Below are 24726 nucleotides of genomic sequence, written 5' to 3'. Positions count from 1 at the left end.
TCTGCTCTTTTTAATGTTCTTCTACTCTTATTTATTCCCTCACCAAATATCTTCAATAGAAGATGTTTAACCAATCAAAATATTGTGCATTTGTGTTTTTTATGCAGCATGTTTTGGCATGCAGTACTCTATTATGCACAGACTGTGACACTGAAGCATTGGCAAGAGTGGAGACAAGGCTTCAAAATTATTCAAGAGAATTCCATCAGGCAGGTGCAACACAGAAGGTCATGAGGTCCACGTACACTGGTCACTGGGCCGCAGTGCTCGGGGCTTCTGGTACAGAGGACTGGCACAATGCACTGCTTCCAAATCTGTGCTTAAAAATCCTATAAATGGATAATGTATCTGACAGCACTTTGATTTCAGGAACAAAGGAATGAGGATAGGCCATTCAGCCCCTTGAGTCCACTCTGCCATTCAATTAGGTCAGGGCTGATCGGCAGCTCAACGCCATTTACCCACCTTAATTCTGTCTGCCTAGTTATCCCTACCAGCAGAACAGGCTTGAGGGATTGACTGGCCTTGTTCCAATGCAAACAACAAAATTCCATTGATCTCAGTTTTAAAAGCTCCAAATGATTCCCAGCATCTGCAGCCTTTTGGACCATAGGAGCAGAAGTAGGCCATTCGGCCCATTGAATCTGCTCTGCTATTCATTGAGATCATGGCTGATCTGATAATCCTCAACTCCACTTTCCTGCCTTTTCCCCATAACCCTTGATTGCCTTTCTGATTAAAAATCTGTCTATCTCAGCCTTGAATATACATAACGACCCAGCTTCTACAGCCCTCTGCGGTAAAGAATTCCACAGATTGACTACCCTCTGAGAGAAGAAATTCCTCCTCATCTCTGTTTTAAATAGGCGCCCTCTTACTCTGAGATTATGCCCTCTGGTCCTAGACTCTCCCACAAAGGGAAACAACCTCTCAAAATCTACCCTGTCAAGCCCCCTAAGAATCTTATATGTTTCAATCAGGTCGCCTCTCATTCTTCTAAACTCCAATGAGCACAGGCCCAACCTACTCAACCTCTCCTCATAAGGGAATCCCTCCTTACCCAGGATCGACCTAGTGAACCTTCCCTGGACTGCCTCCAATGCCAATATATCTTTCCTTAGATAAGGGGATCAAAACTGTTCAGAGTATTCTAGGAGTGGTCTATCTAGTGCTTTGTATAGTTTTAGCAAGACTTTCCTATTTTTATACTCCATTCCCTTTGAAATAAAGGCCAACATTCCATTTGCCTTCCCTATTAACTGTTGAACTTGTATGTGAGCTTTTTGGGATTCATGCACAAGGACTCCCAAATCCCTCTGTGCTGCAGCTTTTGTGACAAAGAATTCCAGATTTCCCTTGCTTTGTGTATGAAAAAGGGATGTTGAGATTTACTATGCACTGGAAGGGCTGACCCAAAGTCAACCAAGCAGTTTGTCCTGTCAACTTATCACTGTGGCTCTGAACACTAAAATAACATCATAAAGCATGATTTATCATTTATCATTTTTTCAGATGTTCGAAGAAAATTTGCAGCAGCCAGAGATTTCAGCACTGGATGACATACAATACTTGGTGAAACGTTTATGGAGTGCAGGATCTTTCGATTCCAGTGCTCAAAGATTTTTTACCAAAGATTTTTGAGGAGGTCAATTATCTGAAAGATTGAAAAAACTTACATTTAAATAGCACCTTTCATGGCCTGAAAGGGCTTCTAATAAATAAGAACATAAGAAATAGGAGCAGTAGTCCATTCAGCCCTTCGAGCCCATTCTGGCATTCAATGAGATCATTGCTGATCTTCTACTCCAACACCATTTTCCTGTACTATCCCCATATGCCTTGATGTTTTTACTATGTAGAAATCTTATTGATCTCAGTCTTGAATGTACTCAATGATTCAAAGGTGTAGGCACTGCTGTAATGCAGGAAACAGAGCAGTCAATTTGTGCACAGCAAGCTCCCACAAACAGCAGTGAATAATAATCAGATAATCCATTCAAGTGATGTTGGTTGAGGGTTAACTATTGGCCAGTAAACCAGAGATAGCTCCCCTGCTCCTGTTTGAAACAGAGCAACAGGGTTACCTGAGGGAGCAGACAACGCCTTGGTTTCACAATTTATCTGATAGATGGCACCTCTGCCAGTGCTGTACTCAGAGTATCAGCCTAGATTTTTGTAGTGCAGGGTCTGAATGGAACATGAACCTACTGTTTTCTGACTGAGAGATGAGAATGCTATCCAGCAAGTAAAGGCTCTGAGGAAAGTGGAAGCTGTTCCTGAGACTCAATTCCCCACACCTTCTCCCCAATGCCCACTGTCTATCTTCACTGAGCTGAACCGTCAGATAAAATGGAACATCGGCCAGCACTGTGTGGATGAGAGCCTCTCTTCTCACCTTCTCTGGTCGGGATTTTCCGGCCCTGTCGCGGGTGGGACCCACCACGGACAAGGCGGCACCCCAGCCAGAAGTCTTCTGACTTGTGGGGGGATCGGAAGATTGTGGCAGCGGGTGGGTGCGGAAAATCCTGCCATGTGTGTGTAAGACCATAAACTAAAAGGATTAAAGGATTGAGCGTTGGAGGTTTTTGATTGACAAGGGAATCAAGGGTTCTGGGGGCAGGCAAGGAAAGTGGAGTTAAGGCCATAATCAGATTAGCCATGATCTTCTTGACTGGTGGGGCAGGCTTGAGGGTTGAATGGGCTATTCCTGCTCTTATTCCTGGCGCAGGATTTCAGCTTGCGCATGTGATCGGCAGCCACGGGAACGGCCGGGGAATGGACCTCCACCTGCGATCGGCCCCCCCACCGCAATTTCACGCAGGCTGGCCAATTAACGGCCAGCTAGCGTGAAACGCACACTGAAAAACTCAGTACTGCCGGGGTAGGGGTGGGAATAGGGCGGGCGCTGACGTAAGTGCGGGCGTGGGGAGCGCGGAATGAAAGTTCCCTGAAGGCAGAGTGCTGACTCAGGGAGCTAAAGAATTTAAAACCAATGAATATTTTAAAATCCAGAAAAAAATGTCCACGTATCAGAATCAGTCACCTGATGATGGAAATGCTGCCCATGCATTTTTATTTTTTTTTCAATTTAATAACGGAAACCTCATCACGTCCTTGGATGAGGTTTCATCAAAAATACAAAATGCAGATTCACCCATCCGCCAATCATAAGGTTGGACAGACCACAAAATTGGAACTTTAATGGGCTTAATTGCCCTCTTAATTGTCGGTGGGCGTGCTTCTGACTTTTGCATGCATCCATCGTCCAAAGTATCGCACGATCGCAGGATGACATCAGGACGCTCAACTGAAGTCATCACGCACTATTTTATGCTTGAGCAAGTCAGGCGCATGCCTGCACACCAATCTAAAGATTCTGCCCCTTATGTTCTTATATATTATGGTGTAGTGCTTAATACTGAACAATAACAGGCATTTAATAAATATATTTCATAATTCACAAACATCCCACTGAGGAAGAAGGATACTAGGAAGGGGATAAATCAACCACGTTTAACTAAAGAAGTTAATGATAGTATCAGATTGAAAACATACAACATGGCAAAGATTAGTGGTAAGCCAGAGGATTGGGAAAGCTTTGAAAGCCAACAAAAGATGACCAAAAATAAGGGAGAAATTAAACTTTGAGGGTAAACTAGCAAGTGATATAAAAATGGACAGTAGAACTTCTTTAAATATATAAAAAGGAAAAGAGAGGCCAAAGAGAACAGAGGCCCCTTAGAGAATGAGGCTGGGGAAATTATAATGAGGGTCCAGGAAATGGCAGAGGAGTTGAATAAATACTTTGCAACAGTCTTCACAGTAGAAGACACTAATAGCATTCCAAAAATACTATATAATCAAGGAGCAAAAGGTGGGTGGAGGAAATAAATGCAATAACTATCACAAGAAAAAGTGCTAGGGAAATGAATGGGGCTAAAGACTGAAAAGTCCCCTGGACCTGATGGGTTGCATCCTAGGATATTAAAGGAAGTAGCTACAGAGACAGTGGATGCACTGGTAGTAATCTTCCAAGAATCCTTAAATTCTGGAAAAGTCCCAGAGGATTGGAAAATTGCCAATGTAACACCCTTATTCAAAAAGGGAGGGAGGCAAAAATCATGTAACTATAGCTTAACATCCATCATTGGGAAAACGTTAGAGTCTGTTATAAAGGATGTAATAGCAGAGCATTTAGAAATGCATAATATAATCAAGCAGAGCCAGCATGGCTTCATGAAGGGGAAATCATGCCTGACAGATTTATTAGAATTCTTTGAGGAGGCAACAAGCAGGATAGATAAAAGGGAACCAGTAGATGTAATATATTTGGATTTCCAAAAGGCGTTCGATAAGGTACCGCACATAAGGCTACTTAGTAAGGTAAGAGCCATGGTATTGGGGGTAGTATATTAGCATGGATAGAAGATTTGCTAATAGAAGACAGATTGTTGGGTTAAGGGGGACATTTTCAGGACGGCAACCTGTAACTAGTGGAGTGCCACAGAGATCACTGCTGGGGCTACAATTATTTACAATGTATATTAATGACTTGGATGAGGGAAGTGAATGTACTATTACCAAGTTTGCGGATGACACAAAAATAGGTGGGACGGCAAGTAGTGAGGCTGACACAAACTAAGAGGGATATAGACAGGTTAAGTGATTTGGCAAAAACTTGGCAGATGGAATATAATGTGAGAAAATGTGAGATTATGCACTTTGGCAGGAAGAATAGAGGAGCTGAATATTATTTAAATGGAGAAAGACTGCAGAAAACTGCAGCACAGAGGGATTGTGCATGAATCACAAAAACTAGCATACGGGTTCAGCAGGTAGTAGGGAAGGCAAGTGGGATGTTGGCCTTTATTTCAAAGGGAATGGAGTATAAAAATAGGGAAGTCTTGCTAAAACTATACAAAACATTAGATAGACGACACCTAGAATACTCTGAACAGTTTTGACGGCCTTACCTAAGGAAAGATATATTGCATTGGAGGCAGTCCAGGGAAGGTTCACTAGGTTGATCCCGGGTATGAAGGGATTTTCTTATGAGGAGAGGTTGAGTAGGTTGGGCCTGTACTCATTGGAGTTTAGAAGAATGAGAGGCAACCTGATTGAAACATATAAGATTCTTAGGGGGCTCGACAGGGTAGATTTTGAGAGGTTGTTTCCCTTTGTGGGAGAGTGTAGGACCATAGGGCATAATCTCAGAGTAAGAGGGCGCCTATTTAAAACAGAGATGAGGAGGAATTTCTTCTCTCAGAGGGTAGTCAATCTGTGGAATTCTTTACCGTAGAGGGCTGTAGAAGCTGGGTCGTTATGTATATTCAAGGCTGAGATAGACAGATTTTTAATCAGAAAGGCAATCAAGGGTTATGGGGAAAAGGCAGGAAAGTGGAGTTGAGGATTATCAGATCAGCCATGATCTCATTGAATGGCGGAGCAGACTAAATGGACCAAATGGCCTACTTCTGCTCCTACGACTTATGGTCGTATATTCAGTGAGTGAATAACTTCGCAGCCATATCCTTGCCAAGAAATGGCAGAAATCCTGTTGTAACCTCCATGAGACTACATTTCAAAAAATACTTAATTGGTTGTAAAGTGCTTTGGGACTTCCTGAGGTCATGAAAGGTGCTATATGAATACAAGCCTTTCTTTTACATCTAACCAGATAGTTGGTCAAAAAAGAGGACTATTAAAGAGTATGCTGGGAGAGCAGGAGCAAGAATTTGAGAAAGAATATCATTGTTGAGCAGGCTAAATTTAACAAACATACCCAACATCAAGGGGAAAGTGTTGATGCAGTCATAAATGACCTATATAGACTTGCAGAGGACTGAGAGTATGGCAGCTTGAAAGATGAATTGATCCGAGAAAGAATCGTCATGGGAGTGTTGGATGATGCCTTGTCTGACCACTTACAGAAACCTTAGCAAAGACAATCCAACTGTGCATACAGGTTGGGGTCTGGAAACAGAATGGAGCTGTGGTTTGAGCTGTCAGGGAGAGCACTATCCCAAAAGCAACTGACTCAGTAGGTATGTCAAATTTAAAAAAGGAAAAGCTGTCATAAAAAAGCAGGAGAGACAGGAAGAGCATCCATGAACAGTCCAAGCTAACTGTAATTGGTGTGGCAGGAAAAACACAGGCAGAGGTTAGATGCCTTTTATATGGAAAGATAAGTCACTTCCAGGCTTTGTGCCGTAGCAAGATGTATGTATAAAATACGCACAAAAGAAGGCCTTGGAAGGTGGCAAAATCCATAAAGCAGATGATATCCATGATATTGAGGTGCATTTCCTTGGAGAGATCCTGGAACCAAGTAGAAGCTATTGGAGTGCTGACACAAAACGCACTTTAGGTTAGACCCAGATGCAGCAATTCTGGTTCTTTTGGATGTTGAACGATGGTTGGAGAGAGACTCTCTTCAGCCATCATGCAAAACACTATATGGGCATGATAGAACTCAAGGTTATAGGAGAACTGAAGACAACCCTCCAATATCGAGAGAAGAAAATTACAGAGATATTGTTTGTGATTCAGAACCAGAGTTACTCACTTTTTGAACAGGCAGTACTGACATTTTACCTGCCTGCTATCGCAATTAGTGCAAATCTGGGACGTTTCCGCCCAGAGTATGTTCTGGGAATAGTGGATGCTTTTTCCCTTATCCCAGTGGTAAGGCCTGAACAAGGTGATGTAGCCCTTGTTGAAGAGATGGAAACCTTTTTAAAAATTCTTTCACGGGTTGTGGGCATTGTTAGCTAGGTCAACATTTATTGCCCATCCCTAATTGTCTTTGAGAAGGTGGTGGTGAGCTGCCTTCTTGAACCGCTGTAGTCCATGTGGTGTAGGTACACCCACAGTGCTGTTAGAGAGGGAGGTCCAGGATTTTGGCTGAGCGACAGTGAAGGAACGGTGATATATTTCCAATCAGGATGGTGAGTGGCTTGGAGGGGAACTCCCAGGTGGTGGTGTTCCCATGTGCCAGCTGCCCTTATCTTTCTAGATGGTCATGGTCATGGGTTTGAAAGGTGCTGTCTATGGAAGCTTGGTGAGTTCCTGCTGTGCATCTTGTAGATGGTACACACTGCCGCCCCTGTGCGTCGGTGGTAGAGGGAGTGGATGTTTGTGGATGGGGTGCCAATCAAACAGGATGCTTTGTCCTGAATGGTGTTGAGCTTCTTGAGTGTTGTTGGAGCTGCACTCATCCAGGCAAGTGGGGAGTATTCCATCACACACTCCTGACTTGTGCCTTATAGATGGTGGACAGGCTTTGGGGAGTCAGGAGGTGAGTTACTCTCTGATCAATGGGAACCCCAGGATGTTGATAGTGGGAAATTCAGCAATGGTAATGCCATTGCACATCAAGGAGCGATGGTAGATTCTCTCTTGTTGAAGATGATCATTGCCTGGCACTTGTGTAGCACAAATGTTACTTGCCACTTGTCACCCAAGCCTGGATATTGTCCAGGTCTTGCTGCATTTGGACATGGGCTGCTTCAGTATTTGAGGACTTGCGAATGTTGTTGAACATTGTGCAATCATCAGCGAACATCCCCACTTCTCACCTTATGATGAAAGGAAGGTCATTGATGAAGCAGCTGAAGATGTTTGGGCCGAGGACACAACCCTGAGGAATTCCTTCAGTGATATCCTGGAACTGAGATGATTGACCTCCAACAATCACAACCATCTTCCTTTGTGCTAGATATTACTCCAACCAGCGGAGAGTTTTCCCCCTGATTCCCATTGACTCCAGTTTTGCTAGGGCTCCTTGACACTCTGTCAAATGTTGCCTTGATGTCAAGGGCAGTCACTCTAACCTCACCTCTGAAGTTCAGCTCTTTTGTCCATGTTTGAATCAAGGCTGTATTGAGATCAGGAACAGAATGGCCCTGGCAGAACCCAAACTGAGCATCATTGAGCAGGTTGTTGCCAAGAAAGTGTTGCTTGATAGCACTGTTGATGACCCCTTCCATCACTTTACTGATGATGGAGTAGATTGATGGGGCAATAATTGGCTGGGTTGGATCTGTCCTGCTTTTTGTGTACAGAACATACCTGGCCAACTTTCCACATTGCATGGTAGATGCCAGTGTTGTAGTTATATTGGAATAGCTTGGCTAGGGGCATGGCAAGTTCTGGAACACAAGTCTTCAGTACTATTACCAGAGTATTGTCAGGGCCCATAGACTTTGCAGTATCCAGTGCCTTTAGCCATTCCTTGATATCATGTGGAATGAATCAAATTGGCTGAAGTCTGTGATGCTGGGGACCTCCTTGCATTAACAGCAACCACAACTCTACCAGCAACAACTCAGCAACTGAAAGAAAACATAGATGCACAGAACCCTGATGAGGAATGTGCTCAGGTCAAAGATTACTGCATCAAAGAATGACCAGCATTCATATCACACAATCCCATTCTCAGACAATACAGTGAACAGAGTGGATACCTCAGTATAGTTGATAATTTACTCACCTGTGACAAGGGGTTGATCATCCCGAGAGTTCTGAGACTCAATAAACTGCAACAATTGCACCAAGGACAATTAGGCATCACAAAATATCGAGCCAGAGCAAGGTATTCCATTTGATGACCAAGTCGCTCAAAGTTGCTGAAAGAAAATATATCAAACTGCATTACTTGTGCTGTTCATCATCAGGAGCCAAGAGAACAGTTGATGTCATCTTTTTTTCCGATCATGACCATGGGAACATCTTGGGATGGACCTCTTTGAATACATAGATAAGATGTTTTTGATTGTAGTAGATCACTACTCCAGATGGATAGAAGTCGAGCAACCACAGGGTTCACACTTCTGAGGCAGTAATTAAATTGCTAAAGGAGATGTTTGCAACACATGGAATCCCAGACCTTGTAACCTCATTCATCAACAATCCAGATGGCAACCTGACTGGTGAACCTGTGTCATCTGCTAATTCCCCTTCTGTCCAGCAGAGTCTGAAAGATCATCCGCATGACTCATATCCCAATCCCCAAAAAGAAGAAGAGGATCTGTTCTGGTAGATTCATGAAACCACCACAATGGGTGTCCATATAAAAAGAATGGAGGAAAGAAGGGGACCTAAGAAAAAATACAAGCTTAAGGACTGCAACACACCAGAGTTGAAATTTGTGGATTGTTTGATCTTTGCAATATAGAAGTGGAAATCAGAGACTTGGGGGGGGGCGGGGGGAAGTAGTAGCTTAATGGGTTAATTCTAACTGTTTAATATATTAATCAGATACTGTGTACAGCATCACAGTAAGTGATGCAACATTACATGATTTGCTCTCATGCAGCATTGTGGATGATGTAGTCAGAGCAGTAAGGTGTGTTCCAATAAAGCTTGTATTTTATAGACCTTTGCATTCTGTATTAGTTGAACAACGTTAAGAATATTATAATTGTCACTGCTTCTCAATCAGTTATTAATGTTTAGAATACTGATGTTTAGACTCATACTGAGTCACCTCATCAAATATTTCTGACTTTCATTGTTTCTTTGAGCTTGTTGTGATAGTGATTACAATCCCATTTTATTGATTATAGGTGTGTTCCAGTGAGACAGGTTGCTAATGGGTTGAACTGAATGGAGGCATGTTAGTGAATCATATTACACACCCATTGATTTAAGTGTTGTTTTAAACTTCAGCCTTTCAGTTGAGTTGAACTGCATTACAGTAAAATGGTTTGCAAACAATAAGTGGAATAAAAACAGGAAATGCTGGAAATACTCAGCGAATCAGATAGCATCTGGGGAGGGAGAAACAGCTTAACCGGTTCAGATCAATGACCTCAGAGTACTGATGAAAGGTCTTTGATCTGAAACCTTCACTCTGGTTTTCTCCTTCTACAGATGCTGCCAGATTTGTTGACTATTTTAAGTATTTTCCATATTCATTTCTGATTTCCATTTTCTGCAGTATTTTGGGTTTGTATACATTGCAAGGAGCTGTTACAGTGACATTTCAAAGCCATTAAAATGAATGCAGCTGTGTTCGTGAGATTACAATCCCATTAAACTGAGTGGATCTGTGTTAGAGTGAGATTACAATCCCATTAAACTGAATGGATCTGTGTTACAAATTTATTGAATCGTATGGAATTGTGTTAATTTAATTACAATGAGATATCCAGAAACAGATTACATTTATAACTGCAGTCCAATAAAAAAATACAAGAGAATCTAGACTGTTCTGCAGTCTGCAGGGTAGAGTTGCTATCACAGTGATTGACAGCTGATTGTGTTCAGCTGTCCACTGGGAGAACACTCTTCACAAATTTCATTGGAGCCACTTGTAACTGGGTCTGAATATTTTGAATCATTATGCCATGGGGAAGACAGGAGATTGGATGATCCTATTTTACAGATCCAACAGTGTTAAGATGGAACTGAATTGGATGAATTACTAATGACCATTAGGGCTAGTGGCAAGGATCATGCTAAGTGATGGATGTGAGAGGTAATGTGAGTGTGCAGATTGGAGGGTGAGGCTGGGTTTCAGCTCCACTCCGATGTCTGTGCAATCGCACACTAATATATCTCACACAGGGACAGAGTCAGCTTCTAATTAACGGTAAACCTCCCATGCCAGGCTCATTGAGGGTCCCATGGATAACCCATGGAACAGATCAGTGAGACAGGCAGCTGTAGAATGAACAACTGCTGTATGGCATTGACTGAACAGCCTGCATTGAGGTGAGAGAGAGCATGTTGCTGTTACTTGCTCAGATTTGTAACATTTTTTTTTATTAAAAAGAGATCCAGAATTTAAAGGGACTCTCAAAATGCAAGCCAATTTTCACAGAATCCAGGTAACATCTTAAAAGGGTGTTGTCTTCTGCAGAGTAGGAAATGCTGAAGAAGGGGTGAAATCCAATATTAGCGAGCTGCGAAAGATGTAGGTGATTTATGCTACTGCATCATCAGTGGAGAAAAGAGAGGACTGACAATTGCCATGGCAAGAAATTACAACCCTTTTTAAAAAAAAACTTGTTTTTTTCCCCTTGGCAACAAATGATGCTAAAATTAAAAGAATTAAATTATGAGGGTATGGAGACCAGGCTTGTATTCCCTTGAATGTACAGAATCACAGAATTGTTACAGCACAGGAAGCCATTCAGCCCATCGTCTCTACACCAGCTCTCAATGAGCAATTCACTTAGTGCCATTCTCCTGCCTTCTCCCCGTAGCCCTGCACATTCTTCCTTTTCAAATAAGTCTAATTCCCTTTTGAAACCTCGACTGAACCTACCTCCACCACGCTCTCTGGCAGTGCATTTCAGCTCCTAACAACTCACTGTGCGAAAATGTTTTTCCTCATGTCGCCATTGCTTCTTTTGCCAATTATCTTAAATCCGTGCCCTCTTGTTCTCGATCCTTTCACGAGTGGGAATGGTTTCACCTTGCCTACTCTGTCCAGACCCCTCATGATTTTGAATACCTCTATCAAATCAGTCTTCACTTCTCCAAGGAAAACAGTCTCAGCTTCTCCAATCTATCTTTGTTACTGTGGTTCCAGGGATGAGGAACATTCCTCATGAATCTTTTTTGAACTCTCTCTAATGTCTTCACATCTTTCCTAATATGCAATGCCCAGAAATGCAAATTTCATGAGGCCAAACTAGTGTTTTATACAAGTTTAATATAGCCTCCTTGCTCTTGTACTCCATGACCCTATCAATAAAACCTAAGATACAGTATTCTTTAATAACCGTTCTCTCAACCTCTTCTGCCACCTTCAATGACTTATGTACATACACACAGAAGTCCATCTGCTCCTGCACCCACTTGTTAGAAATGGGGAAAAAGGTTGTTTAACTGTATTCAAGCAACGAAGAGGCTTGTTTGCTTTCTAATTGGCTTTGGAAAGCAGTGCTAAGAGGATGGACTTGTTGGGTGACCAATGGCAACAACTTGGAGTGGGGCGGTTGAAGACGGAATGTCATGTGATGAAATTTCACAGAATAGGTGCAGCCAGAGTTCGTGATCCTATCCTTGCTATTTCAACCCTATTCATGAGTAACTGTTACTCACTGAATTAGATTCCATCTGCCACTCTTCAGCCCATTTATAGATTTTATTTAGCTTGTTCTGTAATTTCTTAGCTACGTCATCAGAATTGACTGTGCCCCTGGTTTAAAATTCTCTGGCCAATTTTCCATTTCTGAACCCAACTTGTTAATGCAAATTAATAACAATGGAGTTCACAGTTCTGATCTCTGGGATACTCTGCTTAGTACAACCCTGACATCACTGCCCTAACAAGTATCTACTGCCTTTGACTCTTCAGCCAATTTCTTATCCCAGATGGTATTATTATTGTTGAGTTGCTCCAGTCTATGGACTGAATTCTTTGGAATGCTTCAATCCATTATCTCGGTTCACTGGTTGTAGAGGAACTGAAGTTGATGGGCTGAACACTCAATGTGTAACATTGCACTGTTGTTGTGCCTAACAAGCCAGATACAGATCTTGATCTTAGTCATAGACAATGATGGGCCTCATGGGCAGTGTATGGTGTTGCTGGTGATTGGTTGGGAAGCTGTTAATGACTCATGCTTCCTATCTCCCACATCATCCTGTTGTGAACAGTTTGATAGTTTTCTTTCTGTAAGGTTTTTCTTTAATGACCAGGCTGTGTGGACACCCACAGTGTTACCAATGAAATCTTCAGGTAAACAATGTTTTTAAATTGATGCTGGGCAATTAGTGAAGTAGAGGGATGTGGGGCAATGCATGGCGTGGGGAGCAACAGGACAGGGAGATTCAGTGACTGTTGTTGGGGATGAATGAGAATCAAAGAAAGAATGAGAAAGGAAGATTCGCATTTCTGTAGCACCTTTCACAGCCATAGGATAGCCCAAAGTGCTGGAATGAAGTACTTTTGAACTGTGGTCATTGTGATGTGGGGAATGCAACAATCAATTTTTGCACAGCAAGCTCCCAGAAGCAATAATGGGGAAATGGTGGCATAGTAATTCTGGACTGGTAATTCAAGACCCAGGCTGATCCTCTGGGGACATGGGTTCAAATCCCACCACAACAGCTGTGGAATTAATTTCAAATAATAAATCTAGCATGATAAAGCTAATCTCAGTAATGATGACCACGAAAACTATCACTGTTTGTTGTAAAAACCTATCTGGCTCACTAATGTCCTTTAGGGAAAGAAACCTGCCATCTGGTCTGGCCTACATGTGACTCCAGACCCACAGCAATGTGGTTGACACTTAACTGCCCTCTGAAATGGCCTAGCAAGTTGCTCAGTTCAACAGCAAATAGGAATGGGCAACAAATATTTAACTTGCCAGTGACACCCACATCCCATGAAACAATAAAGAAAAAAAAATGAAATAAATGAACAGATAATCCATTGAGGTATAAATATAGAGCAAGTAAATCCCTCCATTTTTCTTTGGTCTATGGGTTCTTATACATCCACCTGGGCCTTGGTGTCCTGTCTAGTCTGAAATGCAGAGATCCAATAATATGACAGAGCTGTTTCTTCTCTTTTCAAAGTTATGCTGAAATATGTCCAAACATCCTTGCTATTTTACAACACTTGCGTATAAAGTGTATAAAAGTGGCCCTGTGGGATCAAATTCAAAGAGAAGCCACCATGTTCTCTTTTAACTATCATCCTGCTGCCATTCTAGATCCAAACCCAAGTCCTGTAATTTCTATTGTCCATGAGTAGGCTGTCATCTTTCAGCCTCATATTTACATCCGCTAGTTCCCAAATCGCATTGCCATGGGAATAGATTTTCCCTATTTATGTTAAAAATTCCCATCATTTCAACATCATGAGATCTCTTTATTGATCTTGACAAAAACAGAAAATGCTGGAAGCACTCCAGTCAGGCAGCATCTGTGGAGAAAGAAACAGAGTTAATGTTTCAGGTCGATAGCCTTTCATCAGGACTTTTGTCCTTCTCTGCTTTAATAAAAGAGTCTCAGTTTCTCCTTATGTAAAGGCTCTCGCCCTCAGCATCTTTTAATCAAACTCAACCTCTTCATGTCGTCAACATCTTTCCAAGAGTAGGCATCCAAAGCTGGCTGCAATATTCTACACAATGATTTGTAGAAGCTTGACATTATAACAACTACTTGCATTTATATCACACCTCTAGTGTGGTACAATATTCCAAGGTTCTTCAGAGGATGGTAATAAGACAGAAACTGACACCAAGCTTTGGTCAAAGAGGCTTTAAGTATCTTAAAGGAGGGGAGAAAGAGTCAGAGAGCTTTACTGCTCTCGTGTTCCTGTTACTTAATGAAATTCTAATAGCTAGTGGATGCTTTATTAAATCTCAGGCATTGAATGCCCTGAAGCTGCACATTATTTCACTAATTGTCTTAATCCATCCCCTTAATATCAACTGTTGATTGAGCATTGTTGTGAGCTGAAAGGTGTTCTGCAAGCAGCGTAGAAGAAACCCAAATGAGGAGTTTTGAACCTCTTCATCATTTCTTCGTCCCCTCCTACTGGTCTCTTGTCTTGCTGCAGATGTTGTAATCCCACAAACAGCAATGTGATAATGAATCATATAATCTATTTTTTGTGCTGTTAAATGAGGGATAAATATTGGCCAGGACACCAGGGATAACTCCAGTGATCTTCTTCGCCATGGAATCTTTTACATCCACCTCAGAGGATAGACAAGGCCTCAGTTTAACATTCCATCCAAAAACTGGCACCTCCAATAAGTGCAGCACTGGTGTATCAGCCAAGGGTTTTTGTGCTCAAATCCTGGAGTGGGACTTGAACCCACAACCTTCTGGCTAAGAGGCAAGGATGCTACCAACTCACTCACAGTCAGCACAAACGTTAACTCTTATAAGTACCTTAGAGCGTCACTCAAATGGCTCAAAGCACTTTGTGCGCAGTTAATTCCTCTGTTGCAGTAGTTAATTAACCAAATATAGCAGCCATATGGCAAACAGCAAGATACTGCTAAGACTAGTGAGTTGAATAACGAATTACATTGTTTTTGTACTGTTAGCTGAGGGAGGAGTGTATTAACCAGGGCACCAGGTGATTACATCAGTCAGTGACGAGACCAACACTAATATTAATAATAATAATAAAAACAAAAAACTGTGGATGCTGGAAATCCAAAACAAAAACAGAATTACCTGGACAAACTCAGCAGGTCTGGCAGCATCGGCGGAGAAGAGTTGACGTTTCGAGTCCTCATGACCCTTCAACGGAACTGATCTTTCTTTACAAGGAGAGGGAAATATAAGCTGGTTTAAGTTGTGGAGGGGGGTGTTATGATAGGAGCAGATCATCAAAAGATGTCAAAATCTTTTGATGATCTGCTCCTATCCTAACAAACCCCCCACCCCACCTTGAACCAGCTTATATTTCCCTCCTTTGTAAAGAAAGATCAGTTCTGTTGAAGGGTCATGAGGACTCGAAACGTCAACTCTTTTCTTCTCCGCCAATGCTGCCAGACCTGCTGAGTTTGTCCAGGTAATTCTGTTTTTGTTTCCAACACTAATATTGACTGTCAACTTGATCCTTTGAGTCAGAATTTTATGAATTCAAGTCCCATTCCAGGGTTTGAGCACGACATAATCTAAGATGTGTTAGCAATTCAACGCAGTACTGACGAGTCTTTCAGGTCAATGATAAAGATCCCAAAACACCATTGAAAGAAGAGCATGCAGTTCTCTTAGTATCCTGGCCCACTTTCCTCCCTCAACCAACACCACCAAAAACAGATTAATTCATTTTATTTGCTGTTTGCAGCACCTTGCCGTGAGCAGATTAGCTGCTGCATTTGGCTACTCAACGGGAATGGCTGTACATCAAAAAATAATTGACTGGATTTTGAAGTACTTGAGAAATCCTGAGGATGTTAGGAGGCACAAAGATGTCAATTAATCTCAGGGTTAACGGTATCAATACCCCTTAATGCCCCTAATAGCAACATGCTTCTGACTACCATACTATCATGTAACATGCCATAAGACCTATTGTTTCCCCAATGCAGTTCTGTATTGTGGATTTTCCTGTGTGCTATCTGAGAGTCAGGCAGGGCTATAGTGAGGGAACCATCTACCGGAATAATGCACATTGATGGATTTTAGTTCAAATACAATATTGCTTCACTCCCATTCTTAGGTTTAAACAGAATAGTTTTTTTTGTCATTCACCCTGTTGTGAGACTTGCTGCTAATTGCTCTTTGCTGTTTTTGAACTGACAAGTTTCTGTAATTATAGCTATAGCTTTCTCAATTATTTGTGCTCCGCACCTTCAAACAGCAGTGTGTTTGAGTTCAGCCCTGCACAAGAGGCACTGGAAGTGACAGACAGGCTGCATGTTTACATCAGTCGAAGAATAGAACAACATGATTTCAGGTTGGTCCATTCTGCACAGCCCAGGGCTACCTCCTGATTAATGCAATGTGATACATTACCAAATATACTTGTGTATAAGGCAATCAGCCAGCCAACTACCCATGCTAGTTCCCAACCTGTGGCCCACACACAAGGCATATGATCACTTACCCAGAGTGCAGGAGATTTGATTTTAGTGCATGTTTACTAACCAGCCTATTGCCATCCCAACCTAAATACAGAGAAATGAGGAGGTGAGTATTTTAATAGTGGGGAGTGGTGCTGGAGAGTCGAGAATGGATAGGAGGTCACAGCCAGCCCAACGACAAGTCATTGCAATCCGAGAAAGAGCCATCCCACTACCACTTGTAAACTTTAGTTCATCCAAAATTCTGTTGCCTATATCTGAATATATTTGGTCCTGTTCACCTATCACCCCTGTGCTTGCTGGCCAACAATGGTTCCTGCATTGTATTCGAGCAGAGAAACTAGGGACAGCACTAGGGGGGTAGTGAAGAGTAATGGGAAGTAATAGGGAGGATTCTGGGTGTTAAAGTTAGAGGGGAGAATCTGGGGGGAAGCTTGGAGGGTTAGAGGAAGAAGAGAGAAACTAAGCACAACACTTGGAGGAATGGAGAGTGACAGGCAATGCAAGCAGGGTCGGGGGAATAGAGGAAGGGTAGGATGGGACAGAGTCTAGCAAAAGAGCTCACTGCAGAGCATGGAGTAGCCAAGTGCGGTTTGTCCAGAGTTTTGACTGGAATTGTTTGGAATCCCTATTTGCTATTATGTTATTTAAAAAGCTCTCCCAGTCATGGATTATATACAGCAGAATAAAGCTAGTTTTAAATATAAAGAAAAATAATCCATTTCCAAAGGGGAAAAGGCATCATTTTCAAAGTGAGCCAATCCTTCTATTCCCCAATTGCAACACTCACCTTCATTGTCAACCCAAACACTGGGAAATGCACCCAATACTTTGTCAAAACCAGTTCAGGCATTATCTAATCAAATAGCAGATAAGCCTTGAGGGGTTGAATGGCCTATTACCATTCCTATAGCACCCATAATTCAGGGGAAGGACTTTTTATTCATTCGCAGGCATCTCTGGCAAGACCAGCATTTACTGCCCATCCCTAATTACCCTTGATAGCCTTCTTGAACCTCTTCAGTCCACGTGGTGTAGGAATACCCACAGTGCCGTTAGTAAGGGGACTCCAGGTTTTTTGACCCAGTTACAGTGAAGGAACAATGATATAATTCCAAGACAGGATGGTGTGTGACTTGGAGGGGAACTTGCAAGTGGTGGTGGTTTCATGATTCTGCTGCTCTTGTCCTCCTAGGCAGTAGAGAATTTTAAAATCTAGATGTTGCTTAGCCAGGAGCCAATGTAGGTAAGTGAGCAGATAGGGTGATGATGAATGGGATTTGGAGTTAGGATTCAGGCAGCAGAGTATGCTAACACACCGAGGAGGACTGCAGCCACAGACAGAACACAAGAATATAAGGAATTGGAGCAAGGGTAGGTCATTGCTCTGCTATTCAATAAGGCCCTGGTTGATCTTCTACCTCAACGCCACTTTCACCCTATCCCCATAGCTTTTGATTCCCTTGGTGTCCAAAAAATCTATTGATCTCAGTCTTGAATATTTTCATCAACTGAGCATCCACAGCCCTATGGGGTAGAGAATTGCAAAGATTCACAACCATCTGAAGTTCACAAGTAATCAGGTTCCTCATTTTAAACAGATTCATGTACAGCTCAGTTAGAAATACCATTAGCAAATAAGAAAGCTTAGAATTTGTCCTGCAACAGGAAACTATCCAGCAGACCTTTCTACCCAGAAGAGATTTAACGTAAAATAAAAATCACAGAATTGTTATGGTGTAGGAGGCCATTCAGCCCATCATGTCTGCACCGGCTCTCTGAGCATTTTAACTTAGTGCCAATCTCTTGCCTTTTCCCCGTCACACTGTACATTGTTTCCAATTAAAGCTGGGGATCTGAATTCAGGAGAGAAACAGTGGAACTACACAGCAGGTCAGTCAGTGTCTGAGATAGCAAACATAAATAAAGAATTCCACCTTAAGTATTAACCTCTCAGATTCCTTTCCTAGACCTGTGTAATTCTAGCATCTTCTGCCTTTTCCTGCATTTCCTCTCCATAGGAGGGTTTAATTAATGTGAAATCTCTGAATATTTAAGGGCGTAGTTACTGTATTGATCTGCCTGCTGGGAGAATGACAGAACAGCAGGAATGTTTGAAGCTTCATGTGCACGTGAAAACAGCAGATCTGCAAACCTGTTGTCAGTCAGAGCAGATGTACACGCTGGAGAAATTCACAAGGCTTTGTCTCTAAATAATGCAGGCTCTTGATCTCTGCTTGCAGTGAAATCCTGAAAGGGATCTAGTTGATAAAACATCCTGTTCAAAATCAGAAATCCTGATGGCACGAGGATATTAAAAACTTGCATTTATGTAGCACCTTTCACAACCTCAGGATGTCCCAAAATGCTTTACAGACAATGAAGAACTTTTGGAGTGTAGTCATTGCTGTAATGTAAGAAATGCAGGAGCCAGTTTGTACACAGCAAGCTCCCACTAACAGCAATGTAGTAGTGGCCACATAACCTTTTTGTTAATGTTGTTGGTTTTAATATTGGCCAGAACACTGGTAAGAACTCTGCTGCTCTTCTTCAAAGCAGTGCCATGTGGTCTTTTACATCCACCCAGAGCTTTGATTTAAATCCCATCTGAAAGACACTGGGAGAGGTCACCACGATTTTGTATTCAGCTGGACTGGGACTTGAATCCACACCTGACTCAGAGGCAAGAGTGCTACCAACTGAGGCTGACACTAAAGCTCATTTCCCACCCTCAGGAGGTACTGAAGTACTTCACAACCAGTGGAGTACTTTTGAAGCACAGTAACTGTTGTATTGTACGAATTTTTAAGACCAGGCTAAGACAATTGGGAGCAGCCAGTAGATCTGCCCCACCACAACTCTCTATCCCTTCTTCATAGGAATGCATCTAATTATCTTTAAAATCAATTTTGCTGCCCATTTGACCAGACTTCCATGTTAACATATTCCCCAGCTCATTAGTCTATGGGTGACAAAGTTGACTCTGACTTGCCCTTTTTAATTCCTAACTTTTATTTATTTGTGTCATCCAGTACTGAACCCTTCACCATAATAGACAATCATCTTATTCCCATAATTCATGGCCAAACCCCTTCTTTGGCTTGTTGTGATCACCAAGGTATGTCTGTCTATTTTCTTTTCAAACCAGTACAATGATAATTGGAATCTCACAGGGTGTTTGCAGCACAGAAACATTCAGCTCAACTGGTCCGTGTGGTGTTTATGCTCCACATGAACCTTCTCCCAACCCTCTTTACCTAACCCCATCAACATATCCTTCTGTTCCTTTGTCCTTCATGTGTTTATCTGGCTTCTCCTTGAATGCATCAATGCTGTTCACCTCAAACACGCTCTGTGATAACGAGTTCCATAATGTCTCATCACACTATAGGTAAAGAAGTTTCTCCTGAATTCCCGATTGGATTTACTATTGATGACAACTAGTTCTGGTCTCACCTACAAGTGGAAACAATGTCTCTACATCTACCTTATCAAACGCTTCCATAATCTTTAAGACCTCTATTCCATCACCTCCCAGTATTTTTTCCTAGAGAAAAGATCCCCACTCATTTTATTCTGATAGATTTGATTACTCATTTCTGCTATATTACTGAAAAGAGAGACATGTTGCCGAAGCTTTTCATTGTGCACTCATCAGGACAAACACAAGAATGCCAAATTTCAAATAATCACAACTTATACTACAGGAGAAAAGGGTCCTGACTGGTTGGCATGTTGACTCTGGCTGAGGCATTGCTATGGAGAAAGCAACAGAGAACTAAAGCTCCCCAAGAACCCAGGTATTTCAAAAAAGGCTCATGGCTTGAACATGATTCTTTTGTTTGTGGGGAATGGGTTCCTGCATATGAATGTATGTCACTTCTAGTAAGCATAAATGAATCACGCTACGAGCTCGACTGATTATCTTAAATTGGTTGTTAGTGTAGCTACAAGCGCACTTAGGATTGTTCAGCGAGTGCTGCCCAATCACAGAATCACATCTAACAGTAGACATTTTGTTTTGGGTTTTACAAGCGCGGGCTGGTTGAGTATGGTCTGTACTCTGCCTATTATGAGCAACCAAAGGAGCTTGCTGTATGATTCAATCAGCCAATCACTGGGATGTAGGCCTAAGTACTTGACATCATACCAGCACTGAAATTCAAAGACAACGTTGTTCAATTGTGTGCTAGGCTGCCTTCTCCATGGCAATGCTATGGCCAATCAGAATCAAATTGCCAACCAATCAGCACCCTTTTCTACTGTAGCATAAATTGTTGTGATCGTTTAAAATTCAGCATTCTTGTATTCGTCCTGATCAGTACATGATGTCTCTCATTTGAGCAATATTCAAGTTCTGTACTACCAAACAATTCTGTTATAATTCGAGTAAATCTCATTCTAACTTTCTCCAGTGACTCTGTATCTTCTTTATAATACGGAGACCAGGACTGTAGGCAGTGCTTCAATACAAATTTAATAACACTTCTCTGAGTTTCAACCTCATCCATCTAGAAATTAGCCCCAGTGTATTTTTTGCTTTCTTTAATAGCTTTATTAAACAGCGCCTCTACATATGTGAGCTGTACTGCATATCCTTGTTCCTCTAGCCCAATTTGAACAGGATGAGTTCAGTTAGAACTTTTGCCCCAGATTAGTTGATTTTTACCCTGTGCCCATCTCCCCTCCCCAAAAGAGTTGGTAATTTTTCAACCAAGTTCAAAAGTAAACCCATGGAGAGGGCAGCATTGGACAAATATCTTCCTTCCTCCTAAGTCCCTGGCACCAAAGACCTGAGCTTAGATATAATAATCCAGCAGAGGCCAGTGCTTGAATTTGGGGTTATTCACATCTGTATGGCTCAGCTATTCATTAAATTAACTCACTTGGCCATCAGGGGAGAACTTTCAAACACAAGATTAAAATGCCAATGCTGTTTGTTAAAGTGATGTTTTTTGGTGAGGAGGTAGGCATTCTCTACATCGAAGTACTTATTCGAAGGAATGCTGAGCTGCCTGGAGAATCCTCCAGAGATTATGTTATTATACAAAGGGCAATGTAACAAAAGCTGGCTGTCTTAGTTTTCATTGTTGTCGTACTAAAAGGAAAGCTAAACAACAGAATAATGTATTCAGCAAGGATTAACAGTCCCATCACCCACATAAACTGGATATTGCCTTCTCTGAAGCAGGCATCTGTCATCTCTGTAACTCTCTGTGAATAAAAAGGGCTAATTTGCCAAATATCAATCCATCAGCCCTTGGGCCACTGAAATGATGGAAAGAGTATTCCTATTGCACATTATTACAGAACCGAGGTTGCTTTACCAGTCTAGAGGGGCAATACCTTACTTCTATCATGTTCAAATGCAGTCAGTGTTTATTATCCCCTCAGGTTAAGTCCTTACTTAAAGGGAGCGATCTCTCAATGAGATGAGTAGGATCTGCAATGTGACACCAATGAGCATTAAACTTTTCACCAATGGCAGCTGCCATTTTTTAAATGCATATTTTCACGATTTTCTATCTAAGTCAAAACAAAATATTCCACATTCTAGGTTTAAATGTGTGGGTGGCGCATTACTGAGATATAAACCATAAAGTAAGAACTTGCATTTCTATAGCACTTTTCACAACCTCAGCATGTCCCACAGGGCTTTACAGCCAATGAAGTACTTCTTTTGAAGTGTACTTTCTGTTGTGCTCAGTTAGTGGGCACAGCTATTCCGAAGCAAGAAAAACTTGCATTTTGTAACATCTTTCACACTGGATGTCTCAAAGCACTTGAAATATAGGGAACACAGCCAATTTGCACCCAGCAACTCACACACACAGACTCTCACTCATGCACACACACTCGTTCACATACATAGACTCTCCCTCACACACACTCACTCTCGGTCACACACACACACTTTCGCTCACACGCATATATAATTTATGTATATATATATATTATTTTCACCCTCGGTGTATGTCATTTCAGCGTTGAACGTCATCTGTGGCTGTAGAGGCAGATTCTTCCTTCAAGGAAGGCCTTCTTTTCCACAATCTGGTCATTTCTTTTGCCCTCTACTTTTTCCATGCCCTTCCTGGCTGCTTGTCGCCAGGCCCTCTTATCAGCAGTGAGAACTTCCCATGCATTGACTCCAGTCCTGGTCAACTTGAAGGTGTCGCTGGGTCAAAATCCTGGAGCTTATTCCCTAACAGCACTGTTGTTGTACCTACCCCACATGGACTTCAGTGATTCAAGAAGGCAGCTCACCAACAGCTTCTCAAGGGCAATGAGTGATAGACAATAAATGTTGGCCTAGCCAGTGACTGTCATATCCCGTGAACGAATGTAAAAAAATGCATACAATGATTTTGAATCCTGGGATGCTACAAGGATTTAAGAAGAAATCAAGAAAGCAACAGACCTGCAGCAACCAAATCATCCCCTCCTTGAAGACAAAGATATGGATGATCTACTCTGAACCTAGCAAGCACATAGAAAGGTGAGTGGAACGCTCCCTCAAATTCTTCACAACGGAGAATGTTGTCAGAGGTGAGGATCTCACTGCCATTCCAGACTTTCCTGTCATAAAGGAACTGGACAGTGAGCCCATTATTGTACAAGGCCATTGACCATCTTGCCAGTGGGAAAGCCCCAGAAGCAATGGCATTCCACTTGAAAGCTCCCACAAATAATTGTGATAATGACCAGATTCTTTTACTCATGTTGACTGAAGGATAACTATTGACCAAAATGCCAAGGATAGCTCCTCTGCTCTCCTTTGGTTCAACATCTCATCTGAAACACAGCACCCCCAAGAGGGTAGCACTCCCTCAGTACAGCATTGGAGTGTGCGCCTTGACTTTTGTGCTCAAGCTCTGGAATGGGACTTGAACTCTCAGCACTGTGACTCAAAGGCGAGAGTTCTACCCACTGCGCTATAGCTGTCACGAAAGGTGTTATAATTTATTTCAGCGATCCTGAGCTGGTGGAGAAGGCAAGGAAGTAATCGCTCATTTAATTCCCACTCAGCCGGCCTGGCTGCAAAATGAGCAGTTTAGATGTCACATGAGAAAACTTGTTTTTTTTTTATATAATCTTCAGAATTGTCGACCTAAATGGAGTTGGTATACTTGGTGACCGCTTTGGTGCCTTCGGAGACGGCGTGTTTGGCCAATTCCCCCGGCAGCATGAGGCGGACGGCGCTCTGGATCCCCCGGGCCGAGATGGTGCGGCGCTTGTCGTAGTGAATGAGGTGCGACGCCTCGGAGGCGATGCGCTCGAAAATGTCGACAACGAAGGAATTCATAACACTCATGGCCTTGGACGAGATCCTGGTGGAAGGGTGGACCTGGGTCAGCGCCCTGTACACGTAAATGGTATAGCTCTGCTTGCGAGATTTTCTCCGCTTCTTAGGCGGCTTCTTGCTGACTTTAATCAGCGACTGTTTCGACGCCTCACGGGACACACCGCCCTTCGTCGCAGCCGCCAGGTCAGGCATTGCACTCAACTCGGGCCAACACAAATCACATGAGAAAACTTGTTGTTGTGCAGGCCGCATGATCGAACAGCTCTCTGGGGTCCCGTGTGAAGAAGGCCAACTGAGATGAACTACTGGAGGACTTCTTGGCCCCTGGAATCACGATCCAGCGAGAATGAACGCACTGGGAAGAGGAGGGTTACGATGATTAGAATCACACGATGATTACAGCGCAGGAGGAGGCCATTCGACCCATCGTGTCCGTGCTCGATCTCTGTGAGCCACTCAGCTACTCCCACAACTCCGACGGAGTGAAGACCGCGCCGGTTGCTGAATTTCATTTTGGCCCAGGCCGACCATCCCGGTTTGGCCCGGAATCAACCGGAATTTGGCACTTGCCTTCCGGTGGCTATGGAAAGCAATCCAGGAGATTCTAAAAGGATATTTTAAGCAGACACATGAATACAATGCACATTATTTTTTTTTTTTGACAGAAGCTCATCGTTCATTGAAAACCGACGACGGTGATCCGATTGCGTACTTGGCTGGCGATGCGATGGGATGGAATGTAAGCCGGGAGCTTACACGTACTTGTGGGGGCCGCAGCCGGACCAGCGCCAACCGCCGGGAACGGCAAAGAAGCTCCAACTCCCAGCACGAGGCATCGCCGCGCAGTGACGTCACAGCCAGCGCAAAGCCAGCCAATCAAATTCAAACCTTAAAACCGGGGGGGCGGGG

At 42.6% G+C, this 24726-nt stretch overlaps 1 protein-coding gene and 1 long non-coding RNA gene across 4 annotated transcripts in view; one reads left to right on the top strand and one right to left on the bottom strand.

Annotated features, from left to right (window-relative positions):
* Nucleotides 1-24726, top strand: part of LOC121269195 (SRC kinase signaling inhibitor 1-like) — a 329853-nt gene that overhangs the window by 150121 nt on the left and 155006 nt on the right. The window lies entirely within an intron of this gene.
* On the bottom strand, nt 13814-24643 carry LOC121269196. Its single transcript, XR_005941320.1, has 2 exons — nt 22479-24643; nt 13814-13888 (listed from the first exon to the last, which is right to left on the bottom strand). It is a non-coding gene; the product is annotated as an uncharacterized LOC121269196 (long non-coding RNA).

This window comes from Carcharodon carcharias, chromosome 23 (assembly GCF_017639515.1).
Source record: "Carcharodon carcharias isolate sCarCar2 chromosome 23, sCarCar2.pri, whole genome shotgun sequence".
Classification (NCBI taxonomy): domain Eukaryota; kingdom Metazoa; phylum Chordata; class Chondrichthyes; order Lamniformes; family Lamnidae; genus Carcharodon; species Carcharodon carcharias.
The sequence above is the reverse complement of the archived record's forward strand: the minus strand, read 5'-3'. Positions and strand labels throughout refer to the sequence as shown.